This window comes from Oncorhynchus gorbuscha, linkage group LG09 (assembly GCF_021184085.1).
Source record: "Oncorhynchus gorbuscha isolate QuinsamMale2020 ecotype Even-year linkage group LG09, OgorEven_v1.0, whole genome shotgun sequence".
NCBI lineage: Eukaryota > Metazoa > Chordata > Actinopteri > Salmoniformes > Salmonidae > Oncorhynchus > Oncorhynchus gorbuscha.
In genome coordinates, this window is record NC_060181.1 from 68,822,014 (window position 1) to 68,843,204 (window position 21,191).

The window sequence follows — 21,191 nt, forward strand, 5'->3', positions numbered from 1 at the left end:
CTTTCTAAATATAATCTGTTACTAGCTACTTGTCCAAAATAGTGATCAGTAATGTAATTCTTTGGATTACCCAAACTCAGTAATGTAATCAGATTACATCCAGTTACTTTCAGATTACTTCCTTCCTCAAGAGGCATTAGAAGAAGACAAAAATGTATGTTACCAATTGAACAAAATCATTGCAGGATAAATCAATGTTAAAGTTTACATAGCAGGCCGTATATAGATGTAACATTTTACTTTATGGGTTGGTAATGTAGTCTTATTCTAACCCATTGCTTTCTAATACATATAATAATACAATTAAATTATATCTTTACATTAAAAACCAAAGTATATCAGAATTCCAGTCATTCCGAAAAATGTTATACCCCTTGATCTTCCAGAATAGGATTTATATAAATAATGGAAGTATAGATTAGCGAAATTGATTTACCTGAGCAAAAACCCAAAACCTTTATTTTACTAGGCAAGTCAGTTAAGAAAAAATTCCTATTTACAATGACAGCCTGGGAACAGTGGGTTAACTGCCTGTTCAGGGGCAGAACGGCAGATTTGTACCTTGTCAGCTCGGGGGTTTGAACTTGCAGCCTTCCAGTTACTAGTCCAATGCTCTAACCACTAGGCTACCCTGCTGATAAATAAATGCTGCCCTTATGGCATGGCATGCTTTCAGCACTACTGAAAAGTGCTATTTACATGTGAAAAATTAATGCCATATGCTGCATTTGCTATAGGCCTATTGTTTACCTTTTTGTTGGTGACACTTTGATATCTTGATAATATGCAGCTGTTTAAAGGGCAAATCCACAGATGAAACATTAACAAAATCGTCGGCTCGCCTCTGTTTTGGTAAAAAGTTGAGGGATGGGCCTGGAGAAATGTAATCACTCTGAGATGAATAGACAGAGCTATCGATTCAAGGACTGACCATCCATGATATGATATCAAAATGATTGTTTAAACCATGTTATGAGGCTATACAGCGTTTACATTTACAATGTTTATAAACATTGGAGAAAAACAAGTGTATATTTTGGGTTCTCATGTAGTATGACAGTTGAACTAAGCTCATGAGGCATTTATAAGTTATATTCTTCAAGAATCAATGGATATATAATTTATTAGTCAACAAAAAAAATGGATGTAACAACTACAGATTGCCTCTTTAAGTCTATCAAAAGTGTGCAAGTTTGAGCATGTGTCCATTAGGCATATGGATTTTGTTTTTATCAGCATGAAGTAGATTGAGCAATAAAAGCCCACTTTTATTCCATAGGCTGGGATCCGCACTATTCAGCTGTTGCAAAAATGCATTTTTCACTGGCTGTCCACTGGTTTCAAAAACAATGACTGATAGTCAGTTTAAACTTCTTGAATTCAACCATCTTGAGTTCAAATACACATTTAGATTTGTGAACAGTCATCCACAACAGCCACAATCCGTAAGGTGCAACTAGCGAGCAGCAGTGTGATTCACGTTAATGCTCTATGTAGATGTCTTTAATAAGGGATATCCGTATTGCCGAAGACCACACCACTGCTGTCATCCTTACCTCCAAGCAGTGGTGGAAAAGTACCCAATTTTCATACTTGAGTAAAAGTAAAGACACTTCAAAAGAAAATGACTAATGTAAAAGTCACCCAGTAAAATACTATTTGAGTAAAAGTCTAAAAGTATTTGATTTTAAATGCACTTAAGTATCAAAAGTAAAATAACCAGAGGACACGATTGTCTTGTTTTTTAAATTTACGGATAGCCAGGATCAACACTCAGACATCATTTACAAACGAAGCATTTGTGTTCAGTGAGTCTGCCAGATCAGAGGCAGTAGGGATGAGCAGGGATGTTCTCTTGATAAGCTTGTGAATTAGACCATTTTCATGTCCTACTAAGCATTCAAAATGTAACGAGTACTTTTGTGTGTTAGGGAAAATGTAAGGAGTAAAAGGTACATTCTTTAGGAATGTATTGGAGTAAAAGTAGTCAAAAATATAATTAGTAAAGTAAAGTACAGATACATATCCCTAAAAACTACTTAAGTAGTACTTAAAAGTATTTTTACTTAAGTACTTTACACCACTGCCTCCAAGCGTTTATTCAAGTTAGATCATCTTTGGATGCCGACATACTTGGACTGTAGCCTACAAAAGCATATTCCTGCGCTTTTCCCTCGATCGATCAAACACATTTGGTGTGTCATCACTCGCTCAGGTGGAACAAACTTAATCTTGCACCTTTTTAATGCTGATTTGAATGTCATTGAGAAAACAGAGAAGTGTCAAAGATATTTGTAGTTTTCTGGACTATTTCTCAGATTAAGTCTCATAATTCTCATAAAAATAACATAGAATGGTCATGTCAGCCTTTCCCTATTATCAGACAACTACTCAAAAGCTTAGCACATCTTGGAGTCTAGATTTGACCCCTGCTCAGCAATTCAGCAGATATTGAGCAAAAGTAAACAGCGCCTTCTTGTGGACAACTAGAATACATCAATTGGATTCAATAAAGGTATATTCAGGGCTTATGTGTGTAGGCTATGTGTGTGTGTGTGTGTGTGTGTGTGTGTGTGTGTGTGTGTGTGTGTGTGTGTGTGTGTGTGTGTGTGTGTGTGTGTGTGTGTGTGTGTGTGTGTGTGTGTGTGTGTGTGTGTGTGTATATGAGAGAGAGAGAGATAAAGAAAGAGAGAAGAGAAAACGAGGGAGAGAGATTAATAGCGCTTCGTGAGTATCATGCCTGGCTGGTTAGGGCCCTGTGGTGTGTCCACCTATTGTTACTCTCTGTCTTCGGGCACAGCATGCCTGGATGCCACCTCTCAAAACCAGGCTTTGCACACGAGCCCACTCTGTGCCCCCGCTTGTTTGTATAAAACAGGGTGAACACCAGCGTCAAGCAGTTTGCCTTTCTCCTGTGCCAGCGGGTCCTACAGCCCGTAATTTTAATGGGTATGTTGGGTTTCTGATCTCAGGAACTAAACAGCAGAGAGGCAAGGAAGAAAGGTATAATAGAGCTTCATAGATAATTCACAAAGTATTTATAAGCACTACAGATGCTTCATATAGTCTTCATAAGGACTGCCTAGGTGCTTGGCAAATGAGTGGCATCGGCACACTAACAGCAGTTTCGATAGTGAATGAAATCACTTGTTGCTGATGATGTAGTCACATGATCTCATGCATTCTTTCAGCATTACACAACCCTCATCTCAAGGTGCAGATCTAACCAGAACATAATCAATCAAAAGTGTTTGTGATCATGTATGTTTTGGACTGTGAACTAACTATTGATTGTTTTTCATATTTATTGCATTAGGTGCAAATGTGTTCACACTTTGACATAGTCTTTCCTCATCTAATGAAATCTAAAACAATACATTGCAACATATTTACTGTTCTATTCTGTTGAGTTATTTAATTCCAGAGCAGCAGGGATGCTTCTGGCTACTATAGACTATGTATATTACACTACAAAAGTTACGTAGAAATGACATTTAATGTATTTTGTTGCATTGTTCACAGCATGATTCTTTGTGTTTTCAACTGAGGACCGACAAGATGTGTCTGATTCTTTGAGAGAAGGCATATGTTTGTTATGTCACATCCCTGTCCTGCACACACACACACACACACACACACACACACACACACACACACACACACACACACACACACACACACACACACACACACACACACACACACACACACACACACACACACACACACACACACACACACACACACACACACACACACACACACACACACACACACACACACACACACACACACACACACACGCCTCTGACAAAATTCAAAAGCAGCATTAGTAAACCAGTGATCAAATTGTAAACCAACTCCTTAGTCTTACATGGTGTACTGTATTTGGAATACTTACTCCAGATTAAATTGTTCTGTAGGCATAAACAGAGAATTTTGGAAAAGTACATTCTTATGAAAATCTATCGCCATCTAGTGTTGCCAGCGTGTTTGTCATTACCAGGGTATAGGTATGTTTACAAAAATAAAAACATCTTTTTTTATTTCACCTTTATTCAGCCAGGTAGGCTAGTTGAGAACAAGTTCTCATTTACAACTGTGACCTGGCCAAGATAAAGCAAAGCAGTGCAACACAAACAACACCACAGAGTTACACATGGAATAAACAAACATACAGTCAATAGTACAATACAAAAAGTATATATACAGTGGGTGCAAATGAGGGAGGATAACGGAGGTAAGGCAATAAATAGCCCATAGTGGCGAAATAATTACAATATAGCAATTAAACACTGGAGTGATAGATGTGCAGAAGATGAGTGTACAGGTAGAGATACTGGGGTGCAAAGGAGCAAAATAAATCAAATAGATAACAGTATGGGGATGAGGTAGTTGGAGGGGCTAATGTACATGTGGGCTATGTACATGTGCAGTGATCTATGAGCTTCTCTGGCAGCTGGGGCTTAAAGCTAGTGAGGGAGATATGAGTCTCCAGCTTCAGTGATTTTTGCAGTTCGTTCCAGTCATTGGCAGCAGAGAACTGGAAGGAAAGGCGGCCGAAGAAGGAATAAGCTTTGGGGGTGTCCAGTGAAATATACCTGCTGGAGCAGGTGCTACGGGTGGGTGCTGCTATGGTGAACAGTGAGCTGAGATAAGGCGGGGCTTTACCTAGCAAAGACTTATAGATGACCTGGAGCCAGTGGGCCACGAATATGAAGCGAAGCCAACGAGAGCATACAGGTCGCAATGGTGGGTAGTATATGGGGCTTTGGTGACAAAATGGATGATACTGTGATAGACTGCATCCGATTTGCTGAGTAGAGTGTTGGAGGCTATTTTGTAAATGACATCGCCGAAGTCAAGGATCGGTAGGATAGTCAGTTTTACGAGGGTATGTTTGGCAGCATGAGTGAAGGAGGCTTTGTTGTGAAAAAGGAAGCTGATTTTAGATTTGATTTTGGATTGGAGATGCTTAATGTGAGTCTGGAAGGAGAGTTTACAGTCCAACCAGATACCTAGGTATTTGTAGTTGTCCACATATTCTAAGTCAGAACCGTCCAGAGTAGTGATGCTGGGCGAGCAGGCAGGTGTTTGCCTGATGACTCAATTTCCACTACCTTATCTCTCCAGAAGAAATGCTAGTGGGCATGATGTTTGGCCAAAGCGATGTGGATGTGTAGTCAGGTTATAGGCCTGTGCCAAGCAGCTGATCGTTGGCGTTGTTACGGGTGGGCATCCAGGGCTTCAGCTCCAAATGTTTTTGGTCCAGCCCGAAACCTTTTGATGGTTGAAGAGTTGTGGAATTGTAGGCTGTAAAGAAAAACGCTCACCGGTGTGCTTAAGGACCATGCGGACACCTCACAATCGGAGTGCAGGCTGTTTGACTCTACACCAGGGGAGAACTGCCCCCTTATTGGGAGCTCGTGATGCCACGGAGCTGAGCAGACGTTGACAAACCGAGCTATTCAAATTTATTCTATTATTACCTAAATAACAACATTGAAACAATATTCTAACATCAGCTGATAAATTGTCAAGTACTTACCTTCCCAAAGAGCCATGCTCTTGCGAGCCTGCCGACATGCTGGCTACTCTCCTCCGGGAAATTCATGGTGGTAACAAAGGTCTTTCTCTGAAAATGTACAAGAAATCATCTAAACTCCATTCTTCCATTGATGACCTGAAATCCTCCATGAATGATCTCCTTTTGAGAATGACTGTGCATTAGCACAGTTGAAGATACCATCACTCGACATGACCAGGTTCTGATACAACTGCAGAAGGACAATGCTAACCTCAAAAACAAGGTAGACCAGATGGAGAACCATAACAGACGTAGCAATATCCATGTGGTGGGATTGAAAGAGGACAGCGAGGGCCGTGACCCGGTCAGTTTCTTCGCTCAATGGATCCCTGATGTCCTAGGCATAATCAACTTCACCAAGCCGTTGGAAATCGAACGTGCCCACAGAACATCAGCACTGAAACCCAGGCCAGATGAGCCCCCACAGGCCGTCCTGAACAGGTTCTTCCGTTTTCAGGACAGAGAGAAGATACTGCAACTCGCAAGAGCCAAAGGGGACATCACCATCAATGGCAAGAGGGTCAGCCTTTTCCCGGATATGAGCGCCAGACGTCGCAAACAGTTCAGACCTGCCGCCAAAGCACTGAAGGAAAAGAACATCACCGGCTACCTCATCCACCCTGCGCGGATGAATGTTCCATACAAAGGCCGAAGTCATCTCTTCAACACACCGGGAGAAGTGTTCACTTATCTCAAAGAACTGAACCGCGTCTGAACCAGGATGGTTTCTCTGGGGGATAAGATGCAGTTTTTTGTTTTTTCTTATCCTTGCTGTCCTGGAACTGAACGGCTGATATCTCCTTGGAATTTGGATCCGTTTACCCCGCTATCTGGTCGCTATAATTGATTTGTACATTTTCAACAAACCAATTTTTTCCCCCCGAGGTGAGTTCTATTACATTTACAGGAGGGTATATTTTGTCAATATCCACTGGGCGAAGCAAATTAGTGGGCTTAGGCCCACTGATCCCCCCCCCCCCCATTTATCTTTCTCCTCTCCTGAAAAGAGACTCAAGCAGCCCTTGCTGTGGTCAGTAAATATTCAGCCATAAATGTCTATTCACAACGTTTGTTTTCAACTTAGAGAGCTCGCAGGTTTTAGTTTAAGCCAAGGTTAAGCTAGTAAGAGCAAGATGGAAAGCGAGCAACAACGTATCTGTAACGGCAGATTTCTTCCTCTTCGTCCGAAGAGGAGTAAGGATCGGACCAAGATGTGGCGTGGTAAGTGTTCATGACGATTTTAATAAGAAAACACTGAACACTATGAAATACAAAAACAATAAACGAATACGTGAAATAATCAAACCAAAACAGTACCGTGTGGCGACAAACACACACACGGAAACAAACACCCACAAACCAACAGTGAATCCCAGGCTACCTAAATATGGTTCTCAATCAGGGACAACAATAAACAGCTGCCTCTGATTGAGAACCAGATCAGGCCAAACACAGTAATAGGAAAAACAGAAACACAAACATAGACTGTCCACCCCAACTCATGCCCTGACCATACTAAATAAAGACAAAACAAAGGAAATAAAGGTCAGAACGTGACAGTATCTCTACAAGTGTATTCATGTTTGATTGTTGGGATTGTTGTTTTAGTCCGACAATCGGGGTGGGGTTTCTGTTTTTTTTTCTCTTTTTCTATGTTTATTGTTTTTTCCTTCCTAAAGAGACACATAGGTCACTTCAGTGTTCAAACTAAAGTTGAAACATTTCCTGACTATTTTGTCACAAATATTACCGAAGGTGACTCCCCTTCTTGTTCGGGTGGCGCTCGGCGGTCGTCGTCGCCGGTCTACTAGCTATCGCCGATCCGTTGTTCTGTGTTCGTCTGTTTTGTTGGTTGAGTGTATTTTGTTGTATTTTTGGGTTACACGCTGTCCGGTTATATTTCTGTTCATTTGTGTTTTCACTTTGTACATGTTGTGTTTCGGGACTTCAATTTTGCCTACACATTTTTACCAAAATCAGGCTATTTTGAGAACCGAAAGACGCAGACTTGAAAACTGAACGCTAATTTGGTGAGTATAATCCCTTACAGGTCTTCTGATGGAAGAACAGCAAAGGTAAGGGAATATTTATGTATTAATTTTGGGTTTCTGTCATGTTTGTCATTTATTATCATGTCTTGTCCCTGTGCTCCCCATTCTGTTCGTTTCCCTCTGCTGGTCTTATTGGGTTCTTTCCCTCTTTCTATCCCTCTCTCTCCCCCTCCCCCTCTCACTCTCTCGCTCTCTCTTCTCTCTATCGTTCCGTTCCTGCTCCCAGCTGTTCCTATTCCCCTAATCATCATTTAGTCTTCCCACACCTGTTCCCGATCCTTTCCCCTGATTAGAGTCCCTATTTATTCCTTTGTGTTCCGTTCCTGTCCCGTCGGTTCCTTGTTTAGTATTCACCATGCTGTGATTGCGTTTCGCCCTGTCCTGTCGTGTTTTTGCTGTGATTGTGTATCGCCCTGTCCTGTCGTGTTTTTTGCCTTCATCAGAGGCTGCGTGTGAGCAGGTGTCTCTGTCTACTACGGCCTGCGCCTACCCGAAGCGACCTGCAGTCTGTGGCCGCTTCTCCAGTTATTCCCCTCTACAGACTAGAGGATTTCTGTTATTCCCTGTTTGGACTTAAATAAACTCTGTTTCTGTTAAGTCGCTTTTGGGTCCTCTTTCACCTGCATGACAGTTTCTGTCGACTCCAAGATAGAGGAGGAGTCATTATGCTAATGTGGGAGCGCCGACTCCCTATTATAGCCTAGTAAACGCAAAATGTAATGTTATAAATAAAAGTAACACAGCGTTTGCATTTAGAAGAAGTGTATCTTCCTATACATATGTAAAACATGCATATTTAGTCAAAGTTTATGATGTGTATTCCTTGTTAGCTGACGTTATCTGCCGGAGCTATTTAATTTCTCCTGACATTTTAGTAGCATTTTTTGAACGATGCATCATTGTAAACAGAGATTTATGGATATATATAGCATATTATTGAAAAAGAAATTAATGTACTGTGTAACATGTTATATTACTGTCATCTGATGAAGATTTCAAAAGGTTAGTGAAATGATTTTTCTTTTAATCCTGCGTTTGTTGATTGCATATTTTTTCCTACTTGGCTATGCTAATGAGCTATGTCTGCGGTGGTGGTTTGACATAAATATGTGTTATGTTTTCGCCGTAAAACATTTTTGAAATCTGACTTGCTGGCTAGATAAACAACTTGTTTATCTTTCATTTGAGCTATTTTACTTGTTAATGTGTGGAGGTTAAATATTTTTAGGTATATTTTTGCGCATTGTGCGTTATGGTAATGAGCTTGAGCTGTAGTCACGCTACCCGCACAGGAATATAACTCCCTTAAGTGCCTTTGAACAGGGTATGGTAGTAGGTGTCAGGTGTTCTGGTTTGTGTTTCAAGAACTGAAAAGCTGCTGGGGTTTTCCACCCTCAACAGTTTTCCGTGTATATCAAGAGTGGTCCACCACCCACAGAACATCCAGCCAACTTGACACAACTGTGGGCAGCATTGGAGTCAACATGGGCCAGCATCCGACGAATTGAGGCTGTTCTGAGGGCAAAACGGGGTGCAACATAATATTAGGAGTTGTAATGACTTCATTGTTTCGTATAGAGCACATTTCTGGCAAAACAGAATTCACATTTTCTTCCTTTTTCTGCAATGTTGCAAATGAGCTAGTATACGGAACAACTTTCTACAAAATGTGTACTACCCGGGGTGAAACAGTGACGAACACAACACGTCCACCCCCTTCAACTGGCATAAAAATCTTGAGGACCATTCAACCCATTTTTGTTATACAAAATTCTCCAGACCTGCATGGACGGTTTGACAACGATGTGATTTTGGAGGTTTGGCAACGCAACACTACCCCCAAGCCATCCTAGCGTACTTTGTGCCTCGTCAGATTTTTAGGGTGCATGACGCCCCTGCCTGCAGCTGACAATGCATTGGGCAACTCAGGATACTCACCCCTCTGGCTGCTCAATATTTATGGTCAAGTTGAAAAGCAGTGGTTTGTGTCTCTCAAACTGACCTGAGGAGGGTCACACAATCAAGCATGTGCGCACACACACACACAGTCAGTTTACTAACAGTATCATTACATTTACATTACATTTAAGTCATTTAGCAGACGCTCTTATCCAGAGCGAGTTACAAATTGGTGCATTCACCTTATGACATCCAGTGGAACAGTCACTTTACAATAGTGCATCTAAATCTTAAAGGGGGGGGGTGAGAAGGATTACTTATCCTATCCTAGGTATTCCTTAAAGAGGTGGGGTTTCAGGTGTCTCCGGAAGGTGGTGATTGACTCCGCTGTCCTGGCGTCGTGAGGGAGTTTGTTCCACCATTGGGGGGCCAGAGCAGCGAACAGTTTTGACTGGGCTGAGCGGGAACTGTACTTCCTCAGTGGTAGGGAGGCGAGCAGGCCAGAGGTGGATGAACGCAGTGCCCTTGTTTGGGTGTAGGGCCTGATCAGAGCCTGGAGGTACTGAGGTGCCGTTCCCCTCACAGCTCCGTAGGCAAGCACCATGGTCTTGTAGCGGATGCGAGCTTCAACTGGAAGCCAGTGGAGAGAGTGGAGGAGCGGGGTGACGTGAGAGAACTTGGGAAGGTTGAACACCAGACGGGCTGCGGCGTTCTGGATGAGTTGTAGGGGTTTAATGGCACAGGCAGGGAGCCCAGCCAACAGCGAGTTGCAGTAATCCAGACGGGAGATGACAAGTGCCTGGATTAGGACTTGCGCCGCTTCCTGTGTGAGGCAGGGTCGTACTCTGCGGATGTTGTAGAGCATGAACCTACAGGAACGGGCCACCGCCTTGATGTTAGTTGAGAACGACAGGGTGTTGTCCAGGATCACGCCAAGGTTCTAAGCGCTCTGGGAGGAGGACACAATGGAGTTGTCAACCGTGATGGCGAGATCATGGAACGGGCAGTCCTTCCCCGGGAGGAAGAGCAGCTCCGTCTTGCCGAGGTTCAGCTTGAGGTGGTGATCCGTCATCCACACTGATATGTCTGCCAGACATGCAGAGATGCGATTCGCCACCTGGTCATCAGAAGGGGGAAAGGAGAAGATTAATTGTGTGTCGTCTGCATAGCAATGATAGGAGAGACCATGTGAGGTTATGACAGAGCCAAGTGACTTGGTGTATAGCGAGAATAGGAGAGGGCCTAGAACAGAGCCCTGGGGGACACCAGTGGTTAGAGAGCGTGGTGAGGAGACAGATTCTCGCCACACCACCTGGTAGGAGCGACCTGTCAGGTAGGACGCAATCCAAGCGTGGGCCGCGCCGGAGATGCCCAACTCGGAGAGGGTGGAGAGGAGGATCTGATGGTTCACAGTATAGAAGGCAGCCGATAGGTCTAGAAGGATGAGAGCAGAGGAGAGAGAGTTAGCTTTACCAGTGCGGAGCGCATCCGTGATACAGAGAAGAGCAGTCTCATTTGAATGACTAGTCTTGAAACCTGACTGATTTGGTTCAAGAAGGTCATTCAGAGAGAGATAGCGGGAGAGCTGGCCAAGGACGGCACGTTCAAGAGTTTTGGAGAGAAAAGAAAGAAGGGATACTGGTCTGTAGTTGTTGACATCGGAGGGATCGAGTGTAGGTTTTTTCAGAAGGGGTGCAACTCTCGCTCTCTTGAAGACGGAAGGGACGTAGCCAGCGGTCAGGGATGAGTTGATGAGCGAGGTGAGGTAAGGGAGAAGGTCTCCGGAAATGGTCTGGAGAAGAGAGGAGGGGATAGGGTCAAGCGGGCAGGTTGTTGGGCGGCCGGCCGTCACAAGACGCGAGATTTCATCTGGAGAGAGAGGGAGAAAAGAGGTCAGAGCACAGGGTAGGGCAGTGTGAGCAGAACCAGCGGTGTCGTTTGACTTAGCAAACGAGAATCGGATGTCGTCGACCTTCTTTTCAAAATGGTTGACGAAGTCATCTGCAGAGAGGGAGGAGGGGGGGGAGGGGGAGGAGGATTCAGGAGGGAGGAGAAGGTGGCAAAGAGCTTCCTAGGATTAGAGGCAGATGCTTGGAATTTAGAGTGGTAGAAAGTGGCTTTAGCAGCAGAGACAGAGGAGGAAAATGTAGAGAGGAGGGAGTGAAAGGATGCCAGGTCCGCAGGGAGGCGAGTTTTCCTCCATTTCCGCTCGGCTGCCCGGAGCCCAGCTATCACATAACTGTTCTGTTCCCCCACAACTTCAGGCTTGACCATTCTTAAAACAATGTATCATAAGCATATGCCTCTATCACTTCACCCACAGTTGTAGTAGACCTTGTCGTTCATGATGTTCTTCAGTCTCTTGGGCAGGATGCAGTCAGTAGTTTCCATTAACTTGTCCACTGAATTTTGTTGACAAGTTTGCAGAGAAAATAATATAAAGTTTAGACCTTTCTGGCTCACAAGTCACTACACTTCAGTAGGAAACACACATAAATGTTGCAGTTACTTGCAAACATTTATTGGGGGAGAACTACCGCAATGTAGGCTACAGCTATTTTGCCATTGTTTAACTCACAGTTACTTCCTGGTTTTAACAGCTGTTTTCCAGCACTTGGTCAAATGGTGTTCTTGGCCAGAGGTGCACAGTTATTGTTTGGTGTGACGTCCTTGAGGGAGACCATTTGACCTGCTATTCAATTATGCCTAGGTTTATTATTGTGTTGTTTTTTGGTAAATATGAATACTGAAGGCTTGAATATTTACTGTGTATGGAGATTCCTGTTTATGATGAGGTGTTTATCAATCATAGCCTTAGCCTACCTAATGAAGTAAAAAGAACAGTGCACACCTAATATGGTTGACAAACAAGCGTGCTGTGAGGTGTGCCATGTTGCATTTGTATTTAGCTGTTTAATTATCTTGAAAAGGTCATTCAGCTAACAGTTGTTTGTCATGTCAGTTAACTTTTTGGTGTTGTGTAGGCCTTCATATATTTGTTTATTTTTGAGCCTTTACTCTCTCTAACCTACACGTGGACATCCTGCACTCATATGTACAGTGCATTCGGAAAGGGGGATACCTAGTCAGTTGTACAACTGAATGCATTCAACTAAAATGTGTCAGAGAGGTGTGGGATGCTGCCTTAAATCGACATCCACATCTAACCCAGGGAACAGTGGGTTAACTGCCTTGCTCAGGGGTAGAATGACAGATGTTTACCTTGTCAGCTCAGGGATTCGATCAAGCAACCTTTTGGTTACTGGACACTGCTACCCACCAGGCTATTCAGACCTCTTGACTTTTTCCACAATTTGTTAATTACAGCCTAATTCCAAAATTGATTAAATTGTATTTTTGTCTGACTAGTCTCCCAGTCCCTGCTGCTGAAAAGGGGATGATGCCAGGTTTCCTCCAGACGTGACGCTTGGCATTCAGGCCAAAGAGTTTAATCTTGGTTTCATCAGATCAGAGGATCGTGTGCCTTTTACTGAGGAGTGGCTTCTGTATGTCCACTCTACCATAAAGGCCTGATTGGTGCTGCAAATAGGTGCTGCAAATAGGGTTGTCCTTCTATAAGGTTCTCCCATCATAGAGGAACTCTAGAGCTCTGTCAGAGTGACCATCGGGTGGTCACCTCCCTGACCAAGGTCCCCCTCCCCTGAGTGCTCAGTTTGGCCATACGGCCAGCTCTAGGAAGAGTTGGTGGTTCTAAACTTCTTCTATTTAAGAATGATGGAGGCCACTGTGTTCTTGGGGATCTTCAATGCTGCAGAAATGTTTTGGTACCCTTCCCCAGATCTGTGCCATGACACAATCCTGTCTTGAAGTTCTACGGACAATTCCTTCAACCTCATTGCTTGGTTTTTGCTCTGACATGCACTGTCAACTATGGGACCTTATATAGACATGTGCCTGATTACCAACAATGACGAGACAGCCTACAGAGAGGAGCTGAGGGCCCTGGGAGTGTGGTGCCAGGAAAATAACCTCTCACTCAATATCGGCAAAACAAAGGAGTTGATTGTGGACTTCAGGAAACAGCAACAGCGCCTCTTCAACGGCAGGAGACTGAAGAAATTTGATTTGGAACCTAAAACCCTCACAAACTTTTACTGATGCACAATTGAGAGCATCCTGTCGAGCTCTATCACCGCCTGGTACAGCAACTGCAGGGCTCTCCAGAGTGTGGTGCGGTCTGCCAACACTAGTCACTTTAATAGTGTTTACATATTTTTGCTTTACTCATCTCATATGTATATACTGTATCCTTTTCTACTGTATTTTAGTTTATGCCACTCTGACATTGCTCATCCTAATATTTCTATTTTTTCTTAATTACATTATTTTCCTGTGAAGGGGTCTAAATACTTTCAGAATGCACTGTAAGTAGGGACTAAACCATTCTGCACTTGAATACCATTTTGTTAAAGGAGAAGTTTACCCAAAATCCAGAAACTCCCAAGTGAATTCCATACATTGAAACTAGTTCAGTGGAGTTTGCCCTCACCCCCTCTCACTCCCTTGATTGCAGAACTGAGACAGCTGCAAAAACAGGTCACGGTACTCGTGACAGTGCTGGATGCAGGCCTTGCTCTGCTCCTTTGTCAGTGAAACTATGATTCACAAATCTGCAAACTGTGGCAAAATGCATTGTTTTATTGAAAGCGTATAGCCGAATTAGCTATTTTTGTCAAAACTTCTATCGGTTTGGAATCAGTATTTTATGTATCTGCCACAGCAAAGGAGATGGATAACAACCATGCATGAGTGCTGTCATGGGGGATGTCACAGTTTTATTTGATGGAAAAAGGAGCGAAAGTTGATAGGCCTATTGCATGTAAAGTTAGTTACGCAAAGTGGAAAAAGAGATGGCAGCAAATGAAAGCTGTTGTTCAGTCCCTGGCTGCACTTTATACAGGAAACCAAGGGAAGAAGGCACCAAATTCACACTTCACGTAAATACGATGTACAAACTCCTACAGCCAACCACATTGCTGTGTGTAGCAAGCACTTCAGCGACGATGCATGTGAACACTATATGCAATCTGAAATACTAAAAGATACAGCTGTTGCTAACTGTATTTCCATGCACTTGATCTGGCACAATGCCAAAATACAAAGTTGCATTTGAGTAGAGAAAGAGACAAAGCAAGTGTGCGGAGGAATGTAGCCTAGGCTGATCCTTCAAGGTGTTCGTATTGTGTTATTACCATTGCACCACATCATAGGCCTAGGTGCTCTATAGGTTAGCAAGACGGGTTGAGGAGACAATAGACATTGTGTTATCTGAGTCACTGGCTTACTGGTGCTTTTTCATGCCGTCCCTAGGAGGGGTGCGTCACTTGAGTGGGTTGAGTCACTGATGTGATCTTCCTGTCTGGGTTCCTGCACTGGGTTGTGTCGTGGCGGTGATCTTTGTGGGCTATACTTGGCCTTGTCTCAGGATGGTAAGTTGGTGGTTGAAGGTATCCCTCTAGTGGTGTGGGGGCTGTACTTTGGCAAAGTGGGTGGGGTTAAATCCTTCCTGTTTGGCCCTGTCCGGGGGTATCATCGGATGGGGCCACAGTGTCTCCTGACCCCTCCTGTCTCAGCCTCCAGTATTTATGTTGCAGTAGTTTATGTGTCGGGGGCTAGGGTAAGTTTGTTATATTTGAAGTACTTCTCCTGTCTTGTCTGGTGTCCTGTGTGATTTAAGTATGGTCTCTAATTCTCTCTTTCTTTCTCTCTCTCGGAGGACCTGAGCCCTAGGACCATGCCTCAGGACTACCTGGCATGATGACTCCGTGCTGTCCCCAGTCCACCTGGCCGTGCTGCTGCTCCAGTTTCAACTGTTCTGCCTGTGATTATTATTATTTGACCATGCTGGTTATTTATGAACATTTGAACATCTTGCCCATGTTCTGTTATAATCTCCACCCGGTACAGCCAGAAGAGGACAGGCCACCCCACATAGCCTGGTTCCTCTCTAGGTTCCTTCCTAGGTTTTTGCCTTTCTAGGGAGTTTTTCCTAGCCACTGTGCTTCTACACCTGCATTGCTTCCTGTTTGGGTTTTAGGCTGGGTTTCTGTACAGCACTTTGAGATATCAGCTGATGTATGAAGGGCTATATAAATAAAGTTGATTTGATTTGACCTTACATTACAGAATAGAATATCACAAAAACATTGTGTTAAATGAACATAGGCTACAGTATATAGTGTTTGGGCTAATGTGAAAACATAAACCCACTAACGGTCCCGCTTATGGAGGTTTATGATAAGCGATCATTCAATAAAGTAAAATGTAGGTACTTACTCGTTGCATAACTATCCATTTAGTGCAGCTGGCACTCGCACTTTACCCTGATTGCTCCCATGGGTCGCTCTGGATGAGAGCGTCTGCTAAATGACTAAAATGTCATGTAAATGTTGATTGGCTTCACTGCAGGTGGATTCTAAGTAAATAATAGTCATTAAAAAAACATTCCTCATCTGTTGGCATTGGAGCGCAATTACCACAACTGCACCACCAGTCTGTGTTGATCCTGGGGATGGGTTGGGGCTCTGGCCCAGCTGCTGCTGCAGCCTCAGTTTCTTGAGCGGTGGCTGCCATCTGAAGTTCAATTTTCCTCAATTCTTCATCACAATAAACTACTCTGGCTCAAAATAAGGTTTTATACATTGACGCCTCTTCAGTAGGCTACTTTTCCTCCCCATTCGTGATTCTTTCCTCGTCAGAGAACTACACTTAACAAAAATTTCAACGCATCATGCAAAATGGGAGGGGCATGGATCAGAAAACCAGTCAGTATCTGGTGTGACCACCATTTGCCTCATGCAGTGAGACACATCTCCTTCGCATGGAGTTGATTATGCTGTTGTGGAATGGTGTCCCACTTCGCTTCAATGGCTGTGCGAAGTTGCAGGTTCTTGGCGGGAACTGGAACATAGCATCCCAAACATGCTCAATGGGTGACACGTCTGGTGAGTATGCAGGCCATGGAAGAACTGAGAAACATGCTGAAACATAAGGTGATGACAGCGGATGAATGGTATGAAAATGAATCAGTGACATCAAGCTCCATATAAGGGCATATTCTGACATTTCTACGTAACAGGGTTTTCCCACACTAGAGCGCACAGTTGTTACCCATGGCAAACATTTTAGGTGGAAAAGTACACATTTCCTGACTCAAAACTGATAGTACTTTTGACAAGAATAACTAATTCAAACTTGGGCTTTCAATAAAACGATGGAAGTGTCCACAGTTTGCAGATCTGTGAATCATGCTATCACTGACAACGGACCAGAGCAATGCCTGCATCCAGCAACATCACATGTCACGTGACCCGTTTTGCAGCTGTCTTAGTTCTGCACTCCAGGGAGAGAGAGAGGGGGAGGGCAAACTCAACTGAACTAGTTTCAATGTATGGAATCACTTGGGAGTTTCTGGATTTTGGGTAAACTTCTCCTTTAAGCCTGTCTGCCTTCCTGTCACCTCCTTTGGCTACGGGTCCTCTACCTTACATGAAGCCTTCATATAAACGACGTATAGCCTAACAAAATATTTTATTCCTAAATAATTCTTAAGCAAATATAGACGGTTGTTAATGGTTTCAACAGTCAAAACAAAACAAAAATGTTCATTAACATGTGCATCATTTACTAGACCAACTCACTGGGCACAGATGTCAATTCAACATCTATGGTTCAACATAATTGAATTGAAATGACGTGGAAACAACAATGATTCAACCAGTGTGAGCCCAGTGGGATGGCTCTGAGAAACGGTGACTCACTCTAGCGGGCAGAATTTTTGCATTTTGAGGTTTGATAACCTGCAGATTTTAAGTAAGATCTGAGGCGTAAATGTCTAGACTATGACTAAGCTTTGGGATTCCAGTTAAGTCCTCCGGTCAGTATTGAGCTACAGAATGCCCCAATAAACTAAGTGGAACAGGCCATGTTATCAGGTTTTGTCTCCATTTCCTGGATCTTTGCTGTAAGTGGCAAATCACAACATTTGTTGTGGGAAGAGTTTATATTGTTTGCACACTGCCACCACTTCAAACCTCTGGGAGGGATGGAAGACAGGGAAGGGGGAAGGGTTTTGTCCCCTCAAATGACTCACTAACCACTACATGTCTCTCCCCCTTCTCTTCCCCCTTCAGGTCCATAGACTAGTCCTGTGAACATTGAAGACCCAGCCGGCCAACACTGCAGGTTCGGTACAGTAACAGTAGCAGTCAACCTGCAGCTGTGCCCTAGAGTAATCATGGCATGAAATAAGCTGGACAAGGTAAGGGAGAGGAAACTTCCCTTGCTCTCCCTCTTTCATGGCGGTTCTGAGTCTTTGTGTACCTTTATCCCTCCCAACTCTCCTTTTGACTCTCTCGCTCTTTCTCTCTGACTCACATCCCATTAGTCTTTTATTGCCCTCTGGTATTGTGCTAAACATTTTCTATGGACCATGTAACATACATCCTCTCCACTAATGAAACACTGGGTCTCTCTGAGAGGAGGTAGAAGTCTACAGAACTCGGTGAAGTCTGGCAATGACCCAGTAAAGTGTACCCTGTGTTCCCGTAAAGCATGGCGTCATTAGGAGTTGGGGTTTAAAACCACAGTTTTAGAGCAGTGATGGTAATGATGTTTTACTGCATTGTTGCTATGTTTAGATTTCCACTGATTCACTGTCAACAGAGGTCAACAAGTGTGGGGTGTTGGTAGTACTGGTAACAAACACCAGGGGGCAGCAATGAGCTGTTTGATGCTCATAGTCCAGGGATAATCAACTAGAAACAGCCACTGGCCATTTTTTAAAAAGTGGATAGTAGGGGCCGGATTATAATTACAAACAATTTCTAGTTTGCAATTTGTCCATAACAATCTCAAACAAACAGATAATATTTCACTAAAACATACACATTTCAAGCCTTGCTTACATTTGTATTCGATCACATGTATCTCTCTCTATTAGCGTGGGAATACCTGGGAACAGATTTCTAAAATTAAAATCACTTGGAGCTGTTTTCCTGGTGTTTTTACAGTCTTTAATGTCCAACAATAAGTTGCCAGTTGAGTAACTACCATTGTAATACAAGTAAACTTCTTACTCATTGTTTCCATTAATTGTTGTTTTGATTTACTCTGATCAAACTGACTGATTAACATTTTTGATAAAAATATATCTGATGACACACACACACACACACACACCAGGTTGGGGTCTCACAGTGATTGTGTGTGAAACCTTGGGGTAAGAAGAGCAGGGGAGCAGAGCAGGGCAGAGAGCTGACTGTCACTGCAGGATACCATGTGCGTTATGCACTGGGAGTGCTACTCTCGCCAGTGTCTTCTGTCAGAAAAACTCTGCAAGCCGGATTCACTGTCAACTCTTTAATACAAATGAGGCTTGAAGTATGTGTGCTTTGTAAACTTTGTTACATGTGGTTTGTTGGCAATAACGCACACAGATCTACAAATAAACTAAAGAACACTGGACTGTTCATGAGGGAAAGATATGTAGCTGCAGGTGACCGCTGACTCCGTTGCTGAGCAGGCAGACTCTCTCACTGGCATGATGTCAGAGCCCAGCTCATGACTGAAGGCAGGGAGTTCTTCACTCAAAAATAAATTACCGTGCACCTTGACCGCAGCATTTTCGGGAAACCAAACTACAACTGAACAAATTGCCTGGTGACCCCTTGCCCTGTACCTCCTCCTTCCATTGACAGGTGTATGAGTTACAACCAGTCCTCCCTGCCCTCACTTTACACCCCCTACCTCCTCTTTCTCCTCCTCACTTTGTATGAGAAACCTTTTCCTCTGGTATGAGAGAGAGTCTAAATGTGTGTGTGTGTGTGTGTGTGTGTGTGTGTGTGTGTGTGTGTGTGTGTGTGTGTGTGTGTGTGTGTGTGTGTGTGTGTGTGTCACAGTCCTAACCTTTGACTCTATCTCCCCTCAGGCCCAACATAGAAAGCCCCGAACTACACCATTTTTCATGATTAACTGTAATACCTACCGTACCTGTTCCTCAGTATTTGCATAGGGATCCTTTAGAGGGGCATTCTCTCTTCTTTCAATGCAGCCTTTTATAGGTTTGAAACCAGTTAAGAAAAGGGCACAGTTTAAGAAAATGGAAAGAGACTGTCAGAGAGAGAGAGAATCAGGTTACAACAGCCTATGCCACACTGTCAAAATAAAAAGACTCAAAACGCCATGATTGTGTAATAAAACCATGAAAAGTAGTGCATCTAACCTAAAATCGGGTGTTTGGAGGGTGTTTGAATGTAAACTCAATGGAAATGTTATGACACACAGAAAGGGGTTTAAAACAGAATAGAAGTACTCTGAAACACCCAAAGGTGGTTCTTCAATCTGAATTGTTTTAAGAGTGGTGTGAAAACACTTTTTGGTGGGTACATGTAAAAGGCAGCGTCGAAAACCAAAAACAACTTCATATTTTTTCACTCACAACCACAGCGGCAATGTAAAAAAAAAATCTGGGGTGAATAAAAAAATGAAAATAAAACAGACTTAATAAAAAGTTATGTAAATTGTTTCAATAATTTGACAATTTTATTTGACACAAAAATGTAATAATAAATCAAATTGAATATGTTGCTCAAAATATAAGTATATTTTACGAGGATAACCATAGATAGAGAAAATTGAGTGGTTGAACTCAAGTCTGTTTTTTATCTCCTTGTACTTCTTATCTTGAATGGCTCCGTTTTTAGAGAACCGTGGGTAATTCAACATGTTTAGAATTCATGATTATTTTACACAATTGAAAACCATGAGACAAAATGACATTCAATGATGAAACGACATAATCCCACGTCACCAACAATTAAAGGTAGACTCAGAGTTATGACGTAGGTGCAGAAAGTAAACAGCATAGAGGGTCAATTTTCACAACAGATAAGTGTTAAAGTGCAAGGCTCAACTTCTCCACTGTTTTGGTGCTCTAGCTACCACGACGTGAAGCGAAACCCTACAAATGCGCAGGTGGTCTGTGTGACTGTGAGAGTGTAGTCTTGCATCTTGCTCATCTCAATATCTGTGATGTTGTTTGTGGCAACGCCATTTTGCTGAGTTTACCTTTAATGGTGCAGGTAAACACACTACCCTGCAATACCTGCTGTAAAACTGTTAGATACTGTTGGGGGATTGAAGACTGTGCTCAACAATGCCTGTCAAAATGCGTTAAACTGGCAAATGACCAGAATCATAAATCCATGTTAAACATTAAAGTAGACCAGAAGAAGTGATCTAATTCTGCACTAGACACAATTTGAAACACCATTATAGTGTTTAGAAGCCATAGTGAGGAAACAACACAAAAAGAGAAGGGATCTAATTCTGCACCACACAGGACTCGAAACACCAAAATAGTGTTTAAAACCTTTTCCGTAGTGCTCCCAGTCCCTGGCAAGGTGTTGCACAACACTTGATGAAGTGTTATTACAACACACTATGTGATGTTTCAAAACGTATCAGGATGATGTGTTTCAACACTCCAGAGAAGTTAAGGTTTGGTCTCCTTCACGTTGATGGCAGCTCAGTTACCAGTAGTTTTGGTGTTACAAAGCACTTCATTTTAACAGTGTACATCCCATTCCTCCTGCATCCTGCTCACATCTACGTTTATTTACCTGGATTGGTCT